Source organism: Podarcis pityusensis, assembly GCF_964106645.2.
Source record: "Podarcis pityusensis genome assembly, chromosome: 10".
Lineage (NCBI taxonomy): Eukaryota > Metazoa > Chordata > Lepidosauria > Squamata > Lacertidae > Podarcis > Podarcis pityusensis.
In genome coordinates this window covers 25,244,661-25,262,486 of record NC_138035.1, presented here as the reverse complement: position 1 = coordinate 25,262,486, position 17,826 = coordinate 25,244,661, and the positions used below count along the sequence as shown (strand labels likewise).

Genomic DNA, 17,826 nt, shown 5'->3' with positions numbered 1-17,826 from the left:
CGATGAACTATCATGGCAAAGCGCGACCAGTAGTCCCTGACTGACTGGCTCCCCTGTTTACAGTTCATCAATTCCCGCTTAGTCACACTTTTTTGAACATCAGTGGAAAACATCGCGTCCATCGCTTGGAAGAATTTCCTCAGGTCCTGCATGGTGGAATTCTGCGTCGCCATAAGGGGTCTGACCCATTCTCTGGCCCCGTCCTGCAGGTGACCCACAACATATGCCACCCGCGCCGCGTCGTCTTCAAAATCGTTATGCTGCAATTCCAATGCGTACTCTATTTCTGTTCTAAACGCACTGTATTCTTGCGGCTTCCCCCCAAACTTGTGCACCAGTCCCGGTACCTTCCTTGCTATGGGGGTGGGTCTGACCTGTGCATCTTGAGACCGCCTTTCGTCCAGCCGTGCCATCAGAATGGCCACATGCTGCTCCAAATCTCGGTTCCTCTCCTCCAGCGTTTGCCCTCCAGCTGCTCCCCCTTGGGTGCCTGCTTCTCCGGGCTTGCTCATGATGCTGCCTGCCTGCTGCTGCGCACGAGCAACTTTTCAGGGACTGACGGATTGCTGTAATGAGTATGAGTTACTCGTGCGTAAACTGGTGCCTCTCTAGGCTGATTTGCCTTGTTAAACCTTTCTGACTGCACAGCCCCTTCTGATCATGACTGTCTCAGTCACTAGCAGAATCCGTCAGTGGGCGTTTCTTGAATCTCTTCCAACATAAGAGTTGTTTGACACCCAATCTTCTCCGCCTCTCACTGCGCGGGAGCCTTCTGCGCAGGGTGGGCGTGGGTAGCGGGGGACCTGTCCCCTCCTCACTGAGTTCCAGTGAAGAGTCCGTGAGCCCTCTCTCCGATTTTCCCATCTGCTCACTTTTGTTCCTGGTGTTGCGCTTAAATGCTTCCCCCTCCACTGAGTCGCCTCTCCCCCTGCTGCTGGGTCCTTCTCCAGCATCATCCAGGAGCCTCCCCTTCGCCTCCCGCTCTGATGTCAGTTCCCTGACACTTTCCTTTTAGGGATAATAGGGGAGGAAATAAAAAACGAAGATCATAAATTATTTCAATATGCCATGGTAGCAGCTAGGATCCTCGTAGCCCCAAAATGGAAGTTGCCGGAGATCCCAACGATTATGGAATGGCAGGCTAAACTATTTGAATATACAGAATTAGCGAAAATGACGTACAAAATCTGATGCCAAAAAGGGGCAAAGTTTGTAGAAGAATGGAGTAAATTTGTAACATATATAGGAATTAATTGCAGAAGTTTAAAACCTACAGCAGGGTTAACATAACTCTTGTGACATGTACAGAAATGAAGAAGAAACTGTAAGAGAAGATGTATATTAAGAAAACCGCAACTGGGAAGGAGGGAAGTCGGGGCGTGATTATACGCAATGTAAATAAGACGACAAGAAAATTGGCTTCCAGGTGGAAAGATCAAAACTAGAAACAGAACTGTTAGAACCCAAAACTAAGAATTTGTCAAGAATGTATAACTTGCTGCTGAAATGGAATACTCAGGATGAAATGGTAAAATCGGCTATGATTAAATGGGCACAGGACGTTGGACATAACATTATGTTTGCTGACTGGGAACAGTTGTGGACCACAGGTATGAAATTTATGGCATGTAATGCCTTAAGAGAGAATATTATGAAAATGATATACAGGTGGTACATAACCCCAGTCAAGCTTGCAAAAATCTATCATTTGCCCGATAACAAATGTTGGAAATGTAAAGAAATTGAAGGTACATTTTTTCACCTTTGGTGGACGTGCCCAAAGATTAAGGCTTTCTGGGAAATGATATATAATGAATTAAAAAAGGTATTTAAATATACCTTCCCTAAGAAACCAGAGGCCTTTCTCCTGGGCATAGTCGGCCAAATGGTGTTAAAAAAGGATAGAACTTTCTTTATGTATGCAACAACAGCAGCAAGAATACTCATCGCAAAGTATTGGAAGACACAAGAACTTCCCACGCTGGAGGAATGGCAGATGAAACTGATGGACTATATGGAACTGGCGGAAATGACTGGTAGAATCCGTGACCAGGGAGAAGAGTTGGTGGAGGAAGATTGGAAGAAATTCAAAGATTATCTTCAGAAACATTGCAAAATTAAAGAATGTTAGAGTGATGTTGGATTGAAAATAAGTGGTTTCCAGCTGTACAGGTTAAAGTTATTGATAGACTAAGATTAAAGATTAGGATTAAAGATGTTTAAGGAAATGGAAATTTGGTACTTAAGAGGTAAAATTTTAATGTTATATTACATTAAGATTAAAGATTAGGATCAAAGAAGTTTTAAGAGTTATATATTATATTAAAATTAAAGATTGGGATTAAAAAAGTGGAAAAGAAATTGCTAGACAAACAATTTGGATTGGAACACAAAAGAGGGAGGTATGAGGAAGTCCAGAAAATAAGTAAACTCAAAAACGGAAATGGAAAAGTGATATTGTTTTTAATTGTTATGTTTCTTTTTTTATTGTTGTTTCTTGCTTTTCGTGTTTTTTTATTTCTTTCTGGGATTTGTATCGTGTATTTGTGTATTTTTTTTAATGTTTTTTTCTGCTTAATTTTTGATTGAAACCTTAATAAAAAATTATTTTTAAAAAAAAAAAAGACGACACTAAGAATGATTGTAGATTGTTTTATTTTGTTTGTGGAAAAACTCAATAAAGAGCAATTTGAAAAAAAAAAGAGAAGAGGAAAACCTGAAATGTCAATCTTTCAATAAAAGCATGAAATGTTTCTTGTGAAATTGATATAGGTTGTTGGCCTCCATTTCATATTTGGTACCATAAACATTGCTTCTGGGAGCCTGTAACATTTCCTACAGCTCCTGTCCCTGGATTGCAGCAAAGGGCAAATAATTTCATTTAGCATTAAGAATGAGAAAGCTATAGTTGGGCACAGCAATTTATGGAATACTTCAGCGTCAGGGCACTGCTCTGAAACTCCTTGCAGGAGTTGTGCCGTTACAAATCTTGGTTTCTGTCATGATGGCAGCCATCTTTGTATGGGTGTGTGAGAGGCAGAGACTGACAGAACTAATAAATTCTGAGAAAGCCCATTGGAAGCCTTCGGCCGGAGCTGCAGATGGTATGCTGAGGAATGCTCTGCGTCTGCTGCAGCCTGTCGCTTTTCATCAGCGTAATGAGGGAGAAGGCAAAGACAGCTGACTGAAATGAGAAAGTGTTCATGGGGCCTACAGCTGATGGTGGTGCACGCTGTCAGTCAAGGGGTGGTCTTAGCCACAGATTAGATCTTTCCAGTGGCCTCTGCAGCTTGCTCGCTCCCTTTGTTCTTAAAAGACTCTCTCAGCTGGTGAAATTGCAAACAAAAGGCAGCTCTATCCGAAGCAACAGTGCAGAAGCCTTCGCTGAGGAGGAACATTAAGGGAAGCCGTATCAGCGAGACAAGCGGCGCTCGGACAATGCAGGGGACCACCGACGGCATTGCATGAGACCTCGAGGGAGCCTGGTAATTACTCTTAGAGGCCCCTTCCATCTAAAAGGCTGTAGAGAAAAAGGCCCCGTTCCCACATTCTCACCCGTTGCTTGAAGACTGCAGCACCCAATGTTGCATATCCCCAACGACACATCATACTTTTCAGTGCCGTTATTAGTCACATTGCTGTCCCACCCATTTCTAGAAGGAGTACAGGATAGCATACAAGTCCCCACCACCACCACCCATTTTTATCTACACAACAATTTTAAATGGACCAAGACCTGAACTATCACACTGAAAATTATAAAATGATGTGAGATTAAGTGATTCTCTCCACCACCACCACCACCACCACCTAGAGTGTCAGAGAGCAAACCGGCCAGTAAATCACACAGTTAAAAGTTGGAGTTAACTTTTTATTAGCAAAAAGATGATCTTCACATACTTGAGTGGGTGCAGGCCTAATGGAGCACAGCAGCTCATTCCCAGTAGGTCTTACTCTATGAAATCAGTTGCCAAGACTAAAGGTACCCCCAAGCCATCTATGTATCTTCATCTTGAGGGCTTTCCCCAAGCATTCAGAGACTGTACCTGTGTGGCTCTCTTTGCTCCTCCTGTTTCATGCCTCTTCTGGTTCTGGCAGTCAATGGAGTGGGGAGCTTGTCATAGCAGGAGGGGGAGATGCCCAGGACTCTTCACCAGCCTGACTCATCTCTGCCTCTTGGCCTCCCTCCTGCTTCAGCTTCTGCCTCTGATTCTGGACTTCTTTCTGACACACACTCTCCCAGCTCACTAAGCCCTGCTACCTCTTCAGCTTCTGACACCTCCTCCTCCCCGTCTTCTCCCTGTGACCACTCATCATTGTCCCACCACCACTCCCAAAGCTCTGACCTTCTTCCCTTAGTGATTCCTCAGTTGGTTCCTCCCACCATTCTTCTGCATCCAACCAGCCCATCATCGCAGACAGATTATAGAGAAGTTATTTGTGAGGTAACCAGAAGCAAAGTTGGCCAGGCCTGCTGTTGCCAATAAGAGGCTTTTTCTCAACTAAAGTGCTGCTAGGTACTTAAAAGCAGTGGCAGCTGGTGCGTATAGGGACTGGTAGGGTGGAAAGTGGGGAGCCCAACTGTAGATGGCGCCACAGACATTAGCAGGCAGAGCCCACCAATTCTAGTTTATCCTCTCTCCTACTTCCTGTTGAGTTCTACTAGCAGTGCACTTTGCAGTGAATCCAACTACCTTGTAAGCCAGTAGTGGGGAACCTGTGGCCCTCCAGATGTTGTTGAACTACAACAACACCTTCAGCCTCTGCCAGCCTGGCTAATGGTCAGGGATTTGGGGAGTCGGAGCCCAACAACATCTAGCGGGCCACTGGATCCCCTTCCATATAAGCAAAGTGTTTTTTTGAAGGGGGGAAGGTTTTAAGAAAGGGTGGGAAGGAGATCAGGACCCACTATGAAAATTTAGGAGCCCCTAGGCCACCTCTAAAGCACCTTTAGGCACTAGGTGATAATGTTTCTCTTCAACCAGGCCTTTGGCTAACTGACATCCAATGGTTCCAGTTACAGATAGGTAGCCGTGTTGGTCTGCCATAGTCAAAATAAAAAAAATCCTTCCAGTAGCACCTTTAAGACCAACTAAGTTAGTTCTTGGTATGAGCTTTCGTGTGCAAGCACACTTCTTCAGATACACTGGAAGGATTTTTTTTATTTTGACATCCAATGCCCTTTAAAATGTATTGTGGGAGTAAGGATTTTTTGGTTTGTACTTATTTTTATTACTTTTTAATTTTATATTACAGTTTTATGTTGTCAGCCACACAGAGATCTACGGGTGTAGGGCAGTATGCAAATTTAATAAATCATCATCATCAGAAAGTGCAATGGTTATAAATGGTTATAAATGGGAGAGACCAGCCTTAAGAGTACTGCAAGACCTAAGATCAGTTTCAGGAGAACAGTTGTGACCTATGTGACCCAGAATGCCTGGATTCCAAGTATCAAAGCAAAATTAATGTTATTTCCACCAGGTGGCAGCAGAATAAAAGCAATTGCAGTAGATTATAGCCGGTTGAAATAGCTGCCATTTCAACCACCTTTCTCGCTCCCCTGACCAACTTTTAGAAATCTAACGGCTACCATTCTGAAATTGGTGGCTCCTGAACACATTCGTATCATATTTCCTTGCAGAGGTGTAGACTTTTGCTTCCAAGATTACATGCTGACGTTACGTTAGTTAAAAATGTGCATTGAGAAGAGGCCTGCAGGATCAGGCCAAAGACATATCTAGTGCAGCAGCCTTGTTCACGCAGCAGCCATTCATATGCCTATGAGAAGCCCACAACTCCTGCCTCTTTCCCCAGCAACTGGTATTCAGAGACATATTGCATGTGTCTGTGTAACTCAAATGTTAACATCTTTATTTTATTTTAATTGTTTCGGACAATCCTTTGTGTAGGATCTCAACAAAAATATATGGGAAATCTTTGCAGGGTAATAAGCCAGGAAAGTCTGGGGCAACTTTCTCTTACAATTTCTGTACTACTACTGGGATAGCTCAGTTGGTAGAGCATGAGACTCTTGATTTCAGGGGCGTGGGTTCGAGCCCTACATGGGGCAAAAGATTCCTTCATTGCAGGGGGTTGGTCTAAATGACCCTGTGGTCCCTTCCAACTCTACAACTCTACTAGAATTCTAAGATTCTAGTATATAATGTCTGCCTCTTGCAATAGATGACAGTGGAAGGAGCTAACAGGCTCTGCATCAGCACCTTGGCCAGCATAAGCCCACCAGCGCTGAATCAAGTCACCATGGCATCCTTCCTTCCTTATTTTAAAAAATGTTTTATAGTCAGCGTGTGGCTGACTGAGCATGAACATGGTTACTGATGCTCATTTTATTATTTGCACATTACAAATGTATTATCCATTTCTATGGATGGTGCTTATGTGCCCAAGGAAACATATTTAGCGTCAGGATAGCAGGAGCGAACTGCCATTTTATTGCTGTAGCTAACATGCAGTGAGTTTAAAATGCAAAACTGCACATGGTTGGCAAGCTGGGTTTTGTTTGCATTTTAGCTTGAACATATCTGTAGTGTGGAAGCAGTAATGCATGGAATGTGGGGGGAGAAGAGAAATGCAAATGGGTCACAACCTCAAAGTCATCAGCTGGTTAGTTTCCTCCTCTTTAGCCTCAGTTTTGTCCATGTGGAACTCAGCAGGAAGAAGGATGGGGACAAAATTGGAATTAGGCTGTGTACATGTTACTGGCTTAAAACAAAGCTAGGTCATTCTTTTTCTGAATTTGGATTGAGGGTGGTTTTGGGGAAAATACATCACAGAATCACAGAATTCTGGGGTTGGAAGGGATACCAAGGGTCATCTAGTCCAACCCCTTCCAATGCGGGAATCACAGCTAAAGAGTCCTTGACAGATGGCCATCCAGCCTCTGTTTCAAAACCTCCAATGAAGGGGAGTCCATCACTAAATTGCAGCATTTCATGAAAAACATCAGCATAGATACAGATAGATATACGTTGTGGCTAAGGCCATGTGTATACAGCTTCTCGAACCAGCAGCAGAAACACAGTGGATACAGGAGTGTGTACAAAGCTGTTGTTAGCGCTGCCTGGTTTTGGCTCTGGCGCCACCTACTGTCAGTCTCCCTGCCCTCTACCCTACCGGTCCCAATAGGCACCCGCTATCACTGCTTCTGAAGCGAATTGTCTGCAGTAACAACTGAACATTCCCTGCTCAATCCAAAATCTGCATTCCAGTCCTGCCTAATCCAGCAGAGTGTTATTGTGAAGATTTCACACTAGGAATGGGGAGACCTACATTAAAATCTCCAGTCTGCCAAGAAGCTCACTGGGTGACCTTGCGCAGTCACTTTCTCTCTACCTCGCAGGGTTGTTGTGAGGATAAAATGGGAGGTGGAGAATCACATGACACAACTTTTAGCTGCTCACTGAAGCCCATAGAAGACAATCTTTCTAAGGAGCTGCCTGCATTTTGCCAACGCTAATGAACTGAGAGGAACCATTGCCTGTCAAGCTCGTTGATTGAACTGAGCTATGAACTTTTGTTTGACTGTCATTAGTTCCGGTCCTGGCAGCTGAAACACAGTTCCCCTTTGTATGCATGCTACATTTTCACCTTCCCTGTGGGCTGAAAAGAGGTTTTTATGTGACCTCTTTGAAGGCCAAAGTATATGTCTCTATACCCCTAGATACACACCCTGTCATAATGGGAAGCCGGAAAATGCTGGCAACTTGAATGACTGTCACCCGTTATCCTGATATCCTCTCTATTTCTGGCTCATAGCTAGCAGGTCAGAAGATTTTAAGAGTAGCATAATTAGTGCACTGTTCAAAGCTCACCAAGACTGATAAACAGGTTGGGCTTAATGTGACACCGTGGTGATAAAAAAAAAAAGGTGAACTGAAAAACCTGGTCAACATATTCTGCTATTATTGTAACTGTTATGGGACGCGGGTGGCGCTGTGGGTAAAAGCCTCAGCGCCTAGGGCTTGCCGATCGAAAGGTCCGGCAGTTCGAATCCCTGCGGCAGGGTGCGCTCTCATTGCTCGGTCCCAGCGCCTGCCAACCTAGCAGTTCGAAAGCACCCCTGGGTGCAAGTAGATAAATAGGGACTGCTTACTAGCGGGAAGGTAAACGGTGTTTCCGTGTGCTGCGCTGGCTCGCCAGATGCAGCTTGTCACGCTGGCCACGTGACCCGGAAGTGTCTCCGGACAGCGCTGGCCCCCGGCCTCTTGAGTGAGATGGGCGCACAACCCTAGAGTCTGTCAAGACTGGCCTGTACGGGCAGGGGTACCTTTACCTTTATTGTTACTGTTATTTCCATATATATATATATATATATATATATATATATATATATATTGCACCTCACCTTTCCTCCACAAAGCTGGAGGGGGTGGCATATGGTTCTTCTCCCACACATTTTAACCTCGAAATAACTCTGTGAGGTAAGTTAGGCCAAGGGATAGTGACTGGCCCAAGGTCACCCAGTGACCTTTGTGCCTGAGTGCGGATTTGAATCCCCGCTCTCCCAGGTCCTTGTGTAACACTATAACCACTGCACCACACTATATGCCATCAAATGTTTTGTTTTCACAGAGAAAACAAGGAAGGCAGGTCTCTTGTCACACGATTAAGGCTAGCTCCTAGTGAGCAGAACTGCTCAAAGGCTGGAGGTAAACTTATCAGCCTCTGCCTCCAATCCATCCTTTTGAATAACTGGAGTTGGGACAGCTTTTTCTCCTGATTTCCATTGACTCTTGCTTCGTGTGCTTCCTCTACCATTGGACGGTTAAGGAGATATGAAAGGTACTCAATTCCTTGGGGCGAGAGGAAGGACTCTAGGAGGCCCTGGGGCTGTGAGATTCAGGTCAGATGGTCCTTATCTGCCAGTCTCCAGTTTAACATTCCCCTGATCACCTGCATCATGCTCAGGGATGGCAGCATGGAGCAGCTCCCCAGCTGGTGGCAACGTAAACCTGTATCAGTGCCCTGTATCCTCCCAGGGCTTCTTGGTTCATAACAAGGCATTATACCCTCCAACATTTCTCCATTGAAAATAGGGATGTCTTAAGGAAAAGCAGGACGTTCCAGGACCATCCAGCTGGGATGGCTTCTCTAAATCCAGGACTGGCCCTGGAAAACAGGGACACTGAAGGATTTGAGGCATTGCCATGTTCCTGATTACAGGTATATCATCAGATGCCCCATGAGACATAGAGCTCAGAACGGGCCTCAGCTGAAACCAAGCTAATTCATTTTTTAAAAAAACTTTTATTTGTGAAATTTTAACAGCTTTTATACACACATCATGCAGTATCCACCACTCATCTATTTTCCTAAGACTTCCCATCCAGCTGTCTGTGGCATTCGAGGGAAATCTTGATCTGCTGCATATCCTGATATTTCACCCATTATCATTTCAAGTCTTCCTTTTTTGATGTTATCTGCTGCTCATATGTTAGGTAAAGGTAAATGTAAAGGAGCCCTGGACGGTTAAGTCCAGAAAAGGCGACTATGGGGTTGCTGCACTCATCTTGCTTTAGGCCGAGGGAGCAGGCGTTTGTCCACAGACAGCTTTCTGGGTCATGTGGCCAGCATGACTAAACCGCTTCTGGCGCACGGATGACCGTGATGAGTGCCAGAGCGCATGGAAACGCCATTTACCTTCCCGCCACTTCGGTACCTATTTGCACTGGCATGCTTTTGAACTGCTAGGTTGGCAGGAGCTCGGACAGAGCAATGGGAGCTCACCCCATTGTGGGGATTCGAACTGCCGATCTTCCGATTAGCAAGCCCAAGAGGCTCAGTGGTTTAGACCACAGCTCATCCCGTGTCCCTCCTATGTAGGTCAAATTGCATATTGTATCCTCTAAGATAATCTCCAAAACACCTCTACTCTCCTCTTATCTTTAACTCATCCTTATTCCTTAGTTTTGCGGTCATGGTTACTAATTCTATTCTATTAATTTGTTCTGTCAAATTTCCTTCATGTGTATCTCTTCTTTCCATTTTTTATTTTTTTTATTTTTTTTGCTAATTCAGACTGGTTCATATCAAGCTCATTTTGGGTGAGCCCATTCCAGATTGAACTCATTGAAGCTTACCCATCTCTAGTTACACCTTTGGACATATGTGATCAGAGCATTCAAAGAAGCCCGCAAAAATTTCTGGCCTGCACAATTTTTTGTTACCCCATATGCCTGCTCCTGCTCCTGCAAATCTTTTGTTAAGTGCTGAGAGTCTGAAAAGGGGCAGGCGTTTCTTACTCAGCAGACTTGTAAAGAGCTATTCATGATATCATGTGTCATCTCAGCTCATACAGTGCAGGTCCCTGTTCTTGACAACCCTTCCTAGCCCTTTGTCCTTATGATATGCATTTTAGGTCTGGTGTAACCAATTCCCAAAGCATAGCTTTGCTGACTGCCTTTAGCTTGTTGCAAGGAATAGGCAAACTGAGTTGCTGCTGTTGCTATCAACTTTACATGGAGCAATGGCAAAAATTTAAGGTGTATTTGTGTGTGTGGGAAACTTTTTTTATTTCAGGTGATATTTTGGAAGTTTATGGCAGCCTAGTGACAGGAAGAGGGGAAACTCAAAATGTTCCTGGGAGGAATAGGGGGACAGAACACATATGTTGTTTATGCTGACACATTTCTGTTGCCCATCTCCACAATAATTAATTAACAGATCCCCAGCATAGCCCCCCCCCCGACTTTCCCTCCCTTTCTTTGACTGTTCAGATGCCTTCATCATCTCCATTTGAATAAAAGCAAGTCTTTGCAATGCTGATTTCTAAAAGCAGAGAGGCAGTGCTGTGTGTGTGTGTGTGTGTGTGTGTGTGTGGAAACTAGCTTTCAGATTATGCAGATAAAAAATGTATATTGGAAGAGCTATGGAACTTCTTATATAGAAAAGGACCAACTTATTCAGTGGCAGCAAGCTACAAAGAAAATTAGATTAAACCTGAGACTGATTCAGAAAAAAAAGTTTTTTTCAGGTGTACAACATATTTGTAGGAAGGCACTGTCTAATACAGGTGCTGAAATGTAATGCTGAAAATACCTTGCTGAGATAAATGATATTGACACTTTCTTTCTCATCTGAAGTTACTGTCCGCAGGCTTAGGGTTGCTCAGCACAAACATGCCTAGGATTCCACTGTAAATTAAGACACACACCGTATTCTTCTCTCAAAGACTCCATAGAATTGAAGTTTACCCCTCATTCCCAGCACTCTTAGCAAACCACAGTCCTTAGGATGCTTTGGGAGAAGCCATGTGCTTTAAAGCCATAACGCACGTGCAACAGAACTTTAGCTGAATCTGAGCCTGCATATACAGTATGATCTTTCCCTTTATTTCTTATTTTCTGGGTGGGAGGATAATTGCTTATGTAGCCAGAGAGGCACCATCCATTCTCAAGAGGGAGGTGCCAGCATTCTTACGAGGAACCCTGACGTTTACAGAGTGTTTAAAAAGCCTCAAGTGCATTGAAAAGAAGCTGCGGCTGCACATGGCATTTTCCCACTCCTTGCAAGCAATGGCTGCTGTGCATGTTAACCTCTTCTGGGACTCAAGTAGAAACTGGGGTGGGGCAGAGGAGACATTTCAATGGAATAAAAGGCTCGCAGGATTCCAAACTTCTCAGCACAGACAAACGGTGTCTTTCCTCGATGGAACGAAGGAGTCTCTCGTTGAATGTTTTGATACTGTAGATCTGCCTGTGGCATGAGGACAGTTCACAATTCCAAACCCTTGGCAGGCCTGCTTTATGGGTGATATTGCTTAACTCAGAAGGAAGTGAGTGATTCTAAGGAGTGTTCACCCATGGATATACAGAGGCCATGCCTGCCCTATCCTTTTAGAGTAGACAAGGCAAAGAATCCTCAGAATTAGTTTAAGGATGTGGGGAGTTGTTAGGAGACCCCTCACAGAGCCACAATTTCCAGAGTGGTTAAACAATCAGCCCCTCTCCTCAGGGAACTCTGGAAACTGTAGTTTTCTAAGGAGAATATGGGTTTTGCAACAACACTCAGCATATTTAACCAACTAGTTTCCAGGATTCTTTGGGTTAAGCCATCTATATTTAAAGTGATATGATACTGCTTTATATGTACAGTGCAGATGGGGCCATATTTTAAAGAGGCCTTGCTGCATGAGCTCTTGCTTCGGAAAAGCTTTTGGGCGAGACGCTTCTCTCAGTGAGTCTACCTCCATTTGTGTAGCTCAGTCAGTAGAACACAAGATTCTTAATTTCAGGGTTGTGGGTTCAAGCCCCATGTCAGACTAAAGATTCCTGCATTGCAGGGGGTCAGACTGGATAACCCTTGTGGTTCCTTCCAACTCCACAATTCTATGATTCTACCACCTCTTTCCCATCACTGCTACCACCTATTTGCTTGCCGGGCAGAAAGCCAACAAGCAGGCTGCAATGGTGAAGAGTAAGAGCAGGTCCAGGGGGCTCTTGTCAGTGGCCCCTCTGCCTGCCGGGATGTGGGCCCTTAGCAGTTGCAAGCCCTGAATATTCGTTCCATGCATTATGCTACTCATGCAAAAAGAACCGTTCCGAAGCATGCCTTTTTAATGTATAAAAGTACCACTTAAAAATGAGGTTTCTCATATTAAAATGATATCTCCTCCTGGCACTTTACATGTTTTGACAGCCTCTTGGGAAATAAGCAACCATTAACTGGAAGCCATGCTTTGTCTTTCAGTGATGCATGGCAGACGCCACATAAAGTTCGGAGCTTCATATCATCATCCTGAAACGGAGCTCCAGTGTGCTGGAAAGGATAACAACATCCAGCGCTGCCGCTTAATTATCCTTGAAAGTGCATTCAGAAGGCCCTTTTCTCCATCTCCAGGTTTGAGCCAGATAATTCTATTTACCTGTGTTGACAGATTTTCCTGTCTGAAACAAATAATTCTGCAAACTCTTTGCTTGATTCATGGACATTGTTTTAGCTTACAAGACATATCTTGCATGGAAAACAAGCCAAGCGACTGGGTTCTGAAGCAGAAATGCCTTCACAATAATAACAACAAATAAATAACAACCCATTGTTTACATCTACTTTTTGATGCAGTTTTAGCTTGTCGTTTACCATTTCCACAGCACTGTTACCATTTATTACTGTAATCATTTACACAGCACCATCAATTTGACCGGTATAAGAGGACAATTCTCTGCCCTTCAGGACACGAGCTAACACAAAGAAGGGAACAGGGAGATGGACATTGATGTACTGTCAATGTACATGCTGCTTTATGGGGGATAATATAAGCAACAAGACAATACTCTTTCCCTAGAAGCCTGCAATCCAAATGTTGACAGAACAGGAGGTAACAGATGAAAGGGTGGGAGGAAAAGAAAAGAAAAGACCAGAGTAATAAAGGATGGCTATATGCAATGGCAGTCACACATGTTTAAGCTTAGATTTGGATTGGAAAGAGCTGAGCAATAATGCCCCTGTTCAAAATTCAGGGTGCCTTCAGGCGATCTGACTCTATCGGCTCCCACTGGTTCTCCCCATTATCTCCAGCAAATAGCACAGTACAACTCTGTTTGGCCCTACTGCCCCTGGTGGCGAGTTGCTGGGGATGCTGCCCATTGCAGGGACTGCAGAACTGAAGCCCCCCAAGTTGGAAGTGAAACATTCAACTTGTGGCCAGCGAGCACATTCAGTCATGCCCTGTATTGTCAATATGAAAACTCTGGAATTAGAGGGAAGGAGCAAGATTGACGTGTATGCAAATTCCTGCTCTTACCTTCATAACCACACAGATCTCATTTGAAGGCTCATTAAAGGCCCCTTCAAATCTGGGGTGAAATGCTTTTTTGGTGCTGCCCACTTTTGACATAGGTCCTTCCCTAGCCTGAGTATTCACTGCTGGGCTTAAGTGTTGTAGCTCAAATGAAAGTAATGAGGACACTGTAGTCTGTATACGCCTTCAACTAGAACAGTATATGTTTTGCTTCAGAGCAAACAGGAGAGTGTGCCAAGCCATCTTGTCACATGCCTCTGGCTTAAAGAAGAAATCCTTGTAACAATCTAAGCTGATGCCTAATTACTTTTCTTTCTTTTTTTTACCATTTGAAATATATCTACCATGAAAATATGCATAAAATGAATGATGCAGTGACTAACTGTAGGGCTAGATTACAGCACCTGTGTTTCATTCAATGGGATGAATAGGATGCATGTGTCAGAAAGGGGTGGTTTATTGATGAGTAATAATAATAAATTTACAAGACACAACAGAGCTGCACTGAGCATCACTTCCATAAATTGTGCCTGCTCTGGGATTGTTCATAGATGAAGAGCAGCACACACACACACACACACACACACGAATAAACTAAAGTTAGTTGTTCTTGAGCAGCTCAGTAAGAGCACAAGATTTGCACCTCTAAGTCCCTAAATTCAACACCAACATCTACAGCAATGGCTGCAATGTTTTCTTAATACAGCATAAGGCTAGTGTTGAATATGATTTAGCACTGGGATAGGATTGGGTTCTTCACAGTTTAGACATTACACTTCCCATGTTGATATTATCCAGAGTCTAAGACTGCAACCCTAACTCCACTTCCTTGGAAGTAAGCCCAGCTGAATTCAGCAGGCCTTACTTCTGAGTAGATATAGTTAGGATTGCAGTGGCTCAGTTTCTTAAGGGTTGGATCCCAAAAGTTTGCTTATGTGTCTTGCTTTTTAAATAAACAAATTTACCCCCCAAAAAGCAAAATCAGCATATCTTTATCCAATATGTCCCAAACTATAGTTAGCATTTCTTCCATCTTCCATTTTTATATAAAAAAAGAAATAAAGGGGTGGCATTCTGAATTCCTTGGGCTCATATCCTGGCAAGTACGTTTATGAGCTCAGGCACAATCCTATGCAGAGGTACTTATTTATTATAACTGGGTAACTACAGTATTGCACTTGGTAGTAAACCCCAGTGAAATCAGTGGGGCTCAATTCTGGGGGGGGGGGCACTGTGTCTACATTTGCTTAAGCGTGCTTACATCTCAGAATCTGTTTTGATGCATGTTTTCCAATTGCACGGTTTACTGAAGCTGTTGTCTCCTTCCTCCCCCCCCACCCCTTAAACAATATTTTTTTAAAAAAAACAAATCAGCATTTTTAAAAGTGCCTTGGTAAAACGACACACACACACATCTCTGAAGGTAGGAGAGATGCGATTCCCTTTGTCAAACCCCTTCCTCACCACGCCACCCCTCCAAGCGAGGCCCCTGGAGGAGCAAGCAACCACAATTTTTTGGACTATCGGTTTATTGTGTGGTAGTGCAATATAGTAGGCCCTTTCTTCGACCGACACCCCCCGTCTCCTTTCAGCATTTCAGCAGAAGAAGCTCCGCCGCGAGGGGTGTGCGGGGCTGACCCTGGGCATCTTCACCCTGAGCAATGTGCAAAAGCATCCCTCGCGCCCTGCGAGCCTCGCGGCCTTTGACGGCGGCGAGGCAGGAGCAAGGCGAACGCAGCCGGCTTCAGCTTCCAGCCGAGCCCGGCCTTCTCCCCGCCCGCTCCATGTTTCCCCCTCCCCGCCCTCCTCACAGCGCGAGAGGGAACAAAAAACAGGCCCTTCCCCGGCCGCTCCCGCTTAATCTCCCTCCACCCACCGGTTGCCCGGCCAACAAGCCAGACAAGCAGGTGATCCATTGACAGGGAGCAGATGGTCTCCCGCCGAGGTAAGCGAGGCCCAACAAAGAAACCATATTGATCATATTGCTCCTTTCCTATTCTTCGGATGCAGCGTCAGGGCTCGGGACGTTTTCTCACTCGAGCTCCCTCCTTCCCGCCGCGCCGCTGCCGGGCCTGCCTGCATCTCCCTCTGACACACAGGGCGACGCTGCTCCGCCTCCCCCTTGGGCAGCGGAGAACCAAGCAAGGCCTTGAAGGGCTGCCTCAAGCGGAGCTGCAAATGGCGCGCTTCCTCCCTTCCCTCCTCTTTGCCTAGTGCGCCTACAGCCCAAGGCCGGCTAAGTATTTTAGGCTCCTGAGGCAAAGCGCCCCGCAAAATACTTCTTCCCCCATCCTGACAGGGAAAAACACCACAACGGTTCAATGGCAAGGCGCTGTCCTTTCCATAGCTGTCAACTTTCAGATTTGAAAATACAGTGGTACCTCGGGTTACATACGCTTCAGGTTACATACGCTTCAGGTTACAGACTCCGCTAACCCAGAAATAGTGCTTCAGGTTAAGCACTTTGCTTCAGAATGAGAACAGAAATCGTGCAGTGGCGGCGCAGCGGCAGAAGGAGGCCCCATTAGCTAAAGTGGTGCTTCAGGTTAAGAACAGTTTCAGGTTAAGTACAAACTTCCGGAACGAATTAAGTACTTAACCCGAGGTACCACTGTAAGGGATCAGCAGCCTCACCTGTCCCGGGGATGGTCTACGGGATATCTAACAATCCGGGATAGCAGCGGGAAGCAGCGGGAAGCAGCACTGAAATAAGGGAATTTCCTGCAAAAAAAGGGATGGTTGACAGCTATGGTCCTTTCATGGCGCCCCAAAATCAACTGTTGACACACCATCAGGGCCAGATTTAGGTTTGATGAGGCCCTAAGCTACTGAACGTAATGGGGCCCTTTATATGTCCAGCTGTCCTTTGTCAACAACAAATCGTTGCTGTTTTTTGTGTTGAATATATGCTATATGGATCTAATAGGTATCTAAATCCATTTGCACATGTTGCCATGCAACCAGTCCATGAGGAATGTAGGCACCCTATATATAGAAATGAGCAAACCAGTGATATTTTAGGGAGCAGGCTAGCAGGCGGGGCCCATGACTTACTTCATAGGAGCCAACACAAAACAAAACACTGTTGCTGTATGTAGGTTTTATTTTATTTGTTTTTTATCTTTTATTTTGGAAATGTACATCCAGTTTTTCCCCCTCAAGAGAGTGGGGCCCTAAGCTATAGCTTATTTAGCTTATACGTAAATCCGGCACTGCACACCATACATCTAAACTGTAGTTTGTTAATGGGGTGCTGGGGTGGTGGCTCTGAGAGGGGCAAACTAGAGTTCCCAAGATTCTTGGGGAGAGGGGCGAAAGTTGTGTGCTTTGGGTGTGCGGTGTGTATGCAGCCTCAGTTTCTGCCTAATGGCAGGGCCGGCTGCTTCACAGTTTAATGGATGTATTCCTCGCCTCCCACAGCCTAAGGAAATCTCGAAGCGATGGATCAGGGCAACTTCTGTTCTATTAAGGATTTGATGCCCTTGAGGTAAGGAGAAGAAAGCCATACGCTTGGAGGCACCCTTCCATTCCGTCACATAAAACCACACTTGTGAAAAAGTGGGAGGGGAGGCTGTCATACATTTTGCTGCTTGAGATAGAGTAACAAATAGAAAACCTCACCCCTGTCATGGGTGTAGCCAAGGGGGGGACAAGGGGGGCAGCTGCTCTCCCTAAATCAAGGTTAGGGAGGTTCTGCTCCCCCCAACAAAAATCCTGGCTATTCCCATGACCCCTGTTGAGGTACATGGTACCCAGGACTGGCCAAATTATTTTGGCAGCTTTGCTTGCTGGCACTGTAATAAATCAAATAGCTAACCATTTGCTGCCCTTTCATGACACCCCAAGTTAGCTTCCTAAGGTGTCTGTCGTATTTTGGCATGGTTCATAAAAGCCGAGCCAAAATATGGCTAAGTATGAAAGGTATAACTGGAGAGGAGATCATGGCCACTTTGTCCTCCCTCCTCTGCTTCTGCAAACTAAGGCACAGTTTGGCTTCACATCTGATCCAAAAACAGTCTCATACGTTGTCTCCCTATGGCAAACTTTGTCTAAACCTTGTGCTT

At 44.9% G+C, this 17,826-nt stretch overlaps 1 long non-coding RNA gene across 3 annotated transcripts in view; it reads left to right on the top strand.

Moving 5' to 3' along the window:
• The first annotated feature begins 15,124 nt into the window (after positions 1-15,124).
• Positions 15,125-17,826, top strand: part of LOC308457724 — a 144,434-nt gene continuing 141,732 nt past the window's right edge. For 2 of the 3 annotated variants that reach the window (XR_013977082.1, XR_013977083.1), the window contains exon 1: positions 15,131-15,707. This is a non-coding gene — a long non-coding RNA (uncharacterized lncRNA). Of the gene's footprint in view, positions 15,708-17,182; positions 17,250-17,826 lie in introns of all 3 variants that reach the window. The other variant, XR_013977084.1, reaches the window with a different exon arrangement.